Here is a 7,674-nt window from a genome sequence, read left to right on the forward strand (position 1 = left end):
TTTGAACTGCCAGCCTTCTGGTGAGCAGTCAAATGCCTTAGGCATTATGCCACCAGAGCTCCCAAGACACTGATAATAAAAGGCAACAATAATGAAAACTTAAAAAAAAAAAAAAAATTGAGGTATTCAACTACGGTCAGAATTGACTCACAACAGAGACATCAGAGTGGGACCCCTTTGAAAGTCAGAGACCACCTGTACTATAAAATTAGGAATAGCAAAAGCATATAAAAGTAAGTTCCACAACTGCTGAAACTGCCAAAAAAAAGTGTTGGATTTGGTACCTCTAAAGAGCAAGAAAGCTAGATGGTTGGGAGAGGGTGGGGAGAAGCAAGACAGTGCAGGAGAGTGTGGGAGAAGTGTATGTATAACTGGGCAATCAACTTCCGTAGTGATACCACCTCAGAAACCCAAGGAGGGGTTGGAAACCCAAGGAAGGGTCGGATCCCACTTCACGGCAGTGAGTTGAATTTATGTGTGACTTGGTTAAAAACCAAAACTAAATTTAAAAAACCATTCTGAAAGTTTTAAAGCTGGCATTCTTGTCCTGTCTGTACAGAAGATAGTTTAGACTGTTATTTTAATTTTCTGTTTAATTAAAGCACAACACGCAAAATGAAAAATCATGATATTCATGAACATTTGAAGAAAGCATATGTCCTAAATGGGTCTGTGCTCATAAAAATATGACTATGACCATCACTCAAAGCCAAGCATATGAGACTGCTTCCAACTTGGGCAGTAGCCAAAGTAAGCAAAATAAAATTATGCTAAAGTAAATCTTTAGTACTACCTCCTCTATCTGACTTGATTTTCTATATTATAACTGAAGCCCAGCATATTTATTCTTATTGATAGAAACAATATGGATATATGAAGTTACACAAATCCTCTATTGTAGCCCCTCTGCAATGTGGACACCAGTAATTCACAATTTATAATTCAAAAAAGGCATGAATTATTCTTGTTGAGGACATATTTAAAATCTAAGGAATAATTTACTGTGCTTTCACATCAAGACTTTGCCATAAATTTTAATATTTTAAGTACTTAAAAATGCACTACAAATCATCCAATTAGCAAAAAATTTAAATCGTGAAAACCAAGTGTTGGCAAGAGTGTGGAGCAATCAGTCCTTTTAAATTTATCCTGATGGTGGCAGGATAAATTGGAACATAACTTGAAAAAGAATTTGGCATCATGCTGTTGTTGTGAGGTGCTGTCAAGTCAGTTCTGAGCCGTAGAAACCCTCCGTAAAAAGGAATGAAACACTGCCTGGCGCTGTGCCATCCTCACAATCGTCGCTGCGCTCGAGCCCACTGTTAAGGCCACGCTGTCGATCCATCTTGCTGAGAGTCTTCCTCTTTTCTGCTGACCCTCTACTTAACCAAGCATCATGTCCTCCAGGGACTGGTCCCTCCTGGTAACATGTCCCAAGTACGTTAAACAAAGTCTTGGCTTCCTCACCTCTAAGGAGCATTCTGGCTATACTTCTTAGAAGACGTATATGTTCATTCTTCTGACAGTCCATGGTACATTCAATATTCTTCACCAACACATAATTCAAATTCTTTACTCCTCCTTATTCATTGTCCACTTGTCACATGCATAGGAGGTGACTGAAAATACCATAGCTTGGGTCAGGTATACCTTAGTCCTCACTGGACATCTTTACTTTTTAACACTTTCAAGTGGCCTTCTGCAGCAGATTTGCCCAGTGCAATATGTCGTTTGGTTTCCTGACTGCTTCTTCCATAAGCATTGATTGTGGATTCAAAGGAAATCCTTGACAACCTCAATCCTTTCTCCATTTATCATGATGTTGTTACTTATTGTTTGAGTTGTGAGGATTTCTGCTTTATGTTGAGGCATAATCAATACTGAAGGCTGTGTAGTCTTTTATCTTCATCAGTAAGTGCTTCAAGTCGTCTTCACTTTCAGCAAGGAAGGTGTGTCATCTGCATATTGCAGGTTGTTAATGAGTCCTCCTCCAACCTGATGCCATGTACTTCTTCATACAGTCCAGCTTATTTGCTCAGCATCCAGATTGAATAAGTATGGTGAATGGATAACAACCCTGATATACACCCTTCCTGATTTTAAGCCACGCAGTATCCCCTTTTTCTGTCTGAATGACTACCTCTTGGTCTATGTACACAAGTACAATTAAGTTATCTAGAATTCCCATTCTTCAAAATGTTATCTGTAAGTTGTTATGATCTGCACAGTTGAATGCCTTTGCATAGTCAATACAACACATATAAACATCTTTCTGGTATTCTGTGTTTTCAGGCAAGATCCACCTGACATCAGCAATGATACCTCTCATTCCACGACCTCTTCTGAATCTGGCTTGAATTTCTGGCAGTTTCCTGTCAATGTATTGTTACAACTGTTTTGTTTTTTTTTTAATTATCTTCAGCAAAATTTTACTTACATGTGATGTTGACAATATTGTTTGATAATTTCCACATTCTACTGGATCACCTTTCTTTGCAATGGGTACATATATGGATCTCTTCCAGTCTGTTTGCCAGGTAACTCTCTTCCATATTTCTTGGCATAGACGAGTCAGAACTTGCAGCATTTCATCTGTTTGTTGAAACATCTCAGTTGGTATTCCATCTATTCTTGAAGCTTGTTTTTCTCCAATGCCTTCAGTGCAGCTTGGACTTCTTCCTCCAGCACCATCAGTTTTTAATCAAATGCTATCTTCTGAGGTGGCTGAACATCAACCAATTCTTTTTGGTTCAGTGACTGTGTATTCCATCTACCTTCTTTTGATGGTTCATTCATCGTTCAATGTTTTGCCCATAAAATTCCTTCAATATTGCCACTTGAGGGTTGAATTTATTTCTTCAGTTCTTTCAGCATGAGATATGCTGAGTGTGTTGCTCCCTTTAGATTTTCTAACTCAAGGCCTTTGCACATTTCATTTTAATATTTTACTTTGTCTTCTCAAGCTGCCCTTTGAAACCTTATGTTCAACTCTTTTACTTCATCATTTCCTCCATTTGCTTTAGCTACTCTATTCTCAAGAGCAAGTTTCAGAGCTGGCATCATGTAGTAAAACTAAACATGTGTACATTCTTCAACCCAACAATTTAATTCCAATGTATGATTCATAGAAATATTGAGAATATTTATGACAGCATGGTTCATAACAGCAAAAAAAAGAAATAATAAAGTATTGAGATTACATAAATTATAGTGTATTTATGCCAATTAAATCCTAAACAGGAGTGAAAATGAACAAACGATAACTACACGCATCAAAGTGGATGAGTGTTACAAACATGATGCTGATCTAACAAAGGAAGTTTCAGAGGAATACTTATGGGATCACCCCACTTACAAAATATTCCAACAAACAGCAAAACTGAATAATATATTAGTTAGGGATCTACAGACAGATACTGAAGTTACAAAGTCAGGGAATGATTTGTTACAAAAATCAGAACTGATGTTTATTACGGGAGTAGGATGTTCAGGGAAGAATACACAATGTTCTATTTCCTTTTTGGGGTGGAGGTTACTGAACTGTTAACTTTATAATGAACCTTTAAAGTCATCCATGTATGTTTTATATATAGCTATATAAGATTTCACAAAACTTAAGAAAAATTTAATCATATAAAAAGAGAAGCATTAAAAATAAAGAACAGAAATATGTATTGCAATTAATGTCAGCTGACTGTGAATGGTAACTCTATTAGCTACTTCATTTTAGTTATTAGCACTTACATACAATGTGGTTCATATTGTGTACTATACCTAAAAGTAATAAACTTCACATTGCTTTATTTCTTCATTACTTGTATCTTTTCAACTTTAATTAAATACTCAGTTCAGTTCAACAACTAAGACCCTATTAAGCACCAGGCATGGATCAGGCACTGGGGACACCATGATAAAAAAGGCATAGTCTATTGCCTCTGTCTTCAAACTACTTGGGGACACAAGTAAGTATTTTAATTAGTATCTAGATCTTCCTGGTGATTAAAGCAATATTAGGTCAGTATTTAAGCTTTAGTGATACTGCCTCAGAAACCCAAGGAGGGGTCGCTATGAGCCGGGTCCGACTCGATGGCATATAACAACAACAACAACAACGATAGGAAAGTAAAAATAAGGTAATAAAATATATCTATTATCCCATCACATAAATATAACCACTCTTAATATTTTGTATATATTTTTGTAGCAGTCACTATAGCTGAATCCTCTCACCATAAATCCCATCACTCTTGTCAATGCCTGACCTAGAACTAGGCATGTAACCCTATCCTGTTGTTGTGTGTTGTTATGTGCCGTCGAGTCGGACCTGACTCATAGTCACCCCTCCTTAGGTTGCCGAGGCAGTATCACTACAGAAGTAGATTGCCCAACCTTCCTTCCAAGGAGTGGCTGGTGAATTTGAACAGTCAGGCTTCTGGTTAGCAGTCAAGTGCCTTAGGCACTATGCTACCAGAGCTATGAGAAGGAGAAGTAAGCTGGGAACTTCAAAGATTTTTACACTCCTATATGGAAGACCTCTTTCAAGTGCTGAAGAACAAAGATACTTCCTTGAAGACTAAGATATGCCTAAACCAAGCCATGGTATTTTCAATCGCCTCATATGCATGTGAGAGCTGGACAATGAATAAGGAAGACCAAAGAAGAATTGATCCTTCTGAGTTGTGGTGTTGGTGAAGAATGCTGAAAGTACCACAGACTGCTAAAAGAACTAACAAATCTTTCCCGAAGGAAGTGCAGCCAGAATGCTACTTGGAAGCAAGAATGGCCAGACTTCATCTCATCCACTTTGGTCATGTTGTTGGAAGGGACTATTTTCTAGAGAAGGATGTCATGCTTGGTAAAGCGGATTGTCAATGAAAAAGGGGGAGGCCCTCAACAAGATGGATTGACACGTGACACAGTGGCTGCAGCGATGGGCTCAAGTATAGTAGAGATCGTGAGCCTGGCAGAGAACTGGGCAGTATTTCATTCTGTTGTACATAAGGTTGCTAGGAGTTGGAGATGACTTGACAGTACATAACAACAACATACAGAAGACAAGAAGAGACATTTCCTCTCTTCCTCCAGGCAGTGCCATGTTGGATGTCATATCTGGAACTGCTGTGGCCAACTGGCCATTAGTCTGAGGACAAGGCCTACATAAAACAATACATTCCTTCATGTGGATGAACTGAATTTACACGATCGTCTACCTAGTACAGAACTTTTATTCTCAGTTTTTCATTATTTTTTAAATAATGCTGTAATGGACATCTTTAAAACAAACAAACTCTGCCTGTACTATATATTATTTCCTTAAAATACTGAATTTACACGATCGTCTACCTAGTACAGAACTTTTATTCTCAGTTTTTCATTATTTTTTAAATAATGCTGTAATGGACATCTTTAAAACAAACAAACTCTGCCTGTACTATATATTATTTCCTTAAAATATATATCCAGGTAAACAGATAATCTCAATGTATTGTGTGATAAAGTCAGCAATAAGGACACATGCAAGGTAATAAGGAAAACACAGAGAAGGGGCATTTGGTCCAACCATAAGCAGTTTTTGACTTCTCATTATCCATTCTACACCAAAAAATAGGTAATCATATAGGCTGGATGGATAACTGTACCTTCCCACTTCTTTCATTAGAGGACTCTGTCTTTTGATTCTTCTTGAGATGTTACTAAGAGATTCCCTTAATGCGTATTCAACTTATTTTTTCCAGGACTCCTATGAATTAATCTATCTGCTTAGAACTAATATCATTTTTAAATAAATTTCAAACATAGCTGTGTGTAAATTAAGCATTTATTAGAAACATTACAAAAAATTAGCAAATACCAGTAATGTACTAAACACTGTACAAGATCTAAAGTTAAATATTCTTCCTACTGAATGTAGAATTATAACTATTTTTACTTAAATCTATTAGGTTTTCTTTGACAAATCTGGTATTAACTCCTGAAATGATTTGTAAAATACATTTCTGGAGAAAACAACTGCATCTCCAGATTTCAGCTATCTCGTTCTGAAAGCTCTATAAAGACTGCCTTAGGAAGCTAAAACCCCAGGGTTTACCAACTATGTTCTCTGGGCCTGAATGGAAATTAGCACTTATTTCAATCTAATATTTCCATTTGATCATTGTTTGACTCTGCAATTGCTTGCTTTCTCAAGGAATATTTAAGACCTCATCCAGAGCAAAGAGCGCTAAAAATCAAAGATGCCAGAAACACAGAAAGGACTAATGGACCATGTGAACCCCAGGCTCCATGACTCAGCCTCCACAACCTTGAGACCACAAGAACTAGGTCCCCAGCTACCACTGCTGACTGCCCTGAAGGGATCACAACAGGAGGTCCAGGAGGTTGCTGTTAGTTGTTAGGTGCCATCACGTCCATTTCAACTCATCGCAACCCTGTGTATAACAGAACAAGACACTGTCCAGTCCTGCGCCACCCTAACGATCAGTGCTAGCTTGAGCCCATCGATGCATCCACTGTGTCAATCCATCTCGTTGAGCGTCTTCCTCTTTTTCGCTGACCTTCTGCTTTACCAACCATGATGTCCTTCCCCAAGGACTGGTCCCTTCTGACAAAATGACCAAAGCTCAAGAGATGAACTCAGACCATTCTTGCTTCTAAGGAGCATTCCACCTATACTTCCTCCAAGACAGATTTGTTTGTTTTTCTAGCAGTCCATGGTACATTCAGTATTCTTCACTAACACTACAATTCAAATGCATCAATTCTTCTGCAGTCTTACTCTATTCACTGTCCAGCTCTCACATGCATATGAGGTGACTGAAAATACCACAGCTTGGGTTAGTCACACTTTAGTCCTCAAAGTGACATCTTAACTTTCAAACACTTTAAAGAGGTCTTTTGCAATAGATTTGCCCAATGTGATATTGTTGCTTCATTTCTTGACTGCTGCTTCCACGAGCATTGACTGTAGATCCAATGAAAATGAAATCCTTAACAATTTCAATCTTTTCTCTGTTATCATGATGTTGCTTAATGGTCCAGTTGTGAGGAATTCTGTTTTCTTTATGTTGAGGTCAAATCCATACTAAAGGCTGTAGTCACTGATCTTCATCAGTAAGTGCTTCAAGTCCTCTCCACTTTCAGCAACCAAGGTTGTATCATCTGCATATCACAGGTGGTTTATAAGTCTTCCTCCAATCCTGATGCCGTATTCATATAGATTGAATAAGCATGGTGAAAGGATATAGCCCTGATGCACACCTTTCCTGATTTTAAACCAAAAAGTATTCCCTACTCTGTAAGGGATCATAATAGGAAGTATTGGAAAGAATGGGAGAAATACATGGAACAAAACTCAAAATCACTTAAAAAAAGTCTAATAGAGGCTACAAGAACCCCCAAGACTATGGCCTTTAGACCTCCTTCAAACCAGGAACTGAGCTCCCTCCTGTGGCTTAACTTTCAGCCAAACAACAAACTGACCTATAATGTGAACAATAATACCAGGAAGGTATGACTCATTAAAACAACCAACCATACGAGATCAAAAGAGTGGCATCTGTCCAGGGATAAAGCTAAGAAAGCAGGAAGGGATAGCAAAGAAAGATGAAAGGAAATGGTAAACACAGAGAAGTATGAAGAATGCTGTTAGATTGTGAGGACTGCAATGAATATCAC

General features: G+C 37.9%; 1 protein-coding gene across 1 annotated transcript in view; it reads right to left on the minus strand.

Moving 5' to 3' along the window:
* Positions 1 to 7,674, minus strand: part of TTC28 (tetratricopeptide repeat domain 28) — an 842,258-nt gene that overhangs the window by 780,508 nt on the left and 54,076 nt on the right. The gene's annotated exons all lie outside the window — the stretch shown is intronic.

This window comes from Orycteropus afer, unplaced genomic scaffold, assembly GCF_000298275.1.
Source record: "Orycteropus afer afer isolate SDZICR_OR568_19922 unplaced genomic scaffold, OryAfe1.0 scaffold00197, whole genome shotgun sequence".
Taxonomy (NCBI): Eukaryota; Metazoa; Chordata; class Mammalia; order Tubulidentata; family Orycteropodidae; genus Orycteropus; species Orycteropus afer.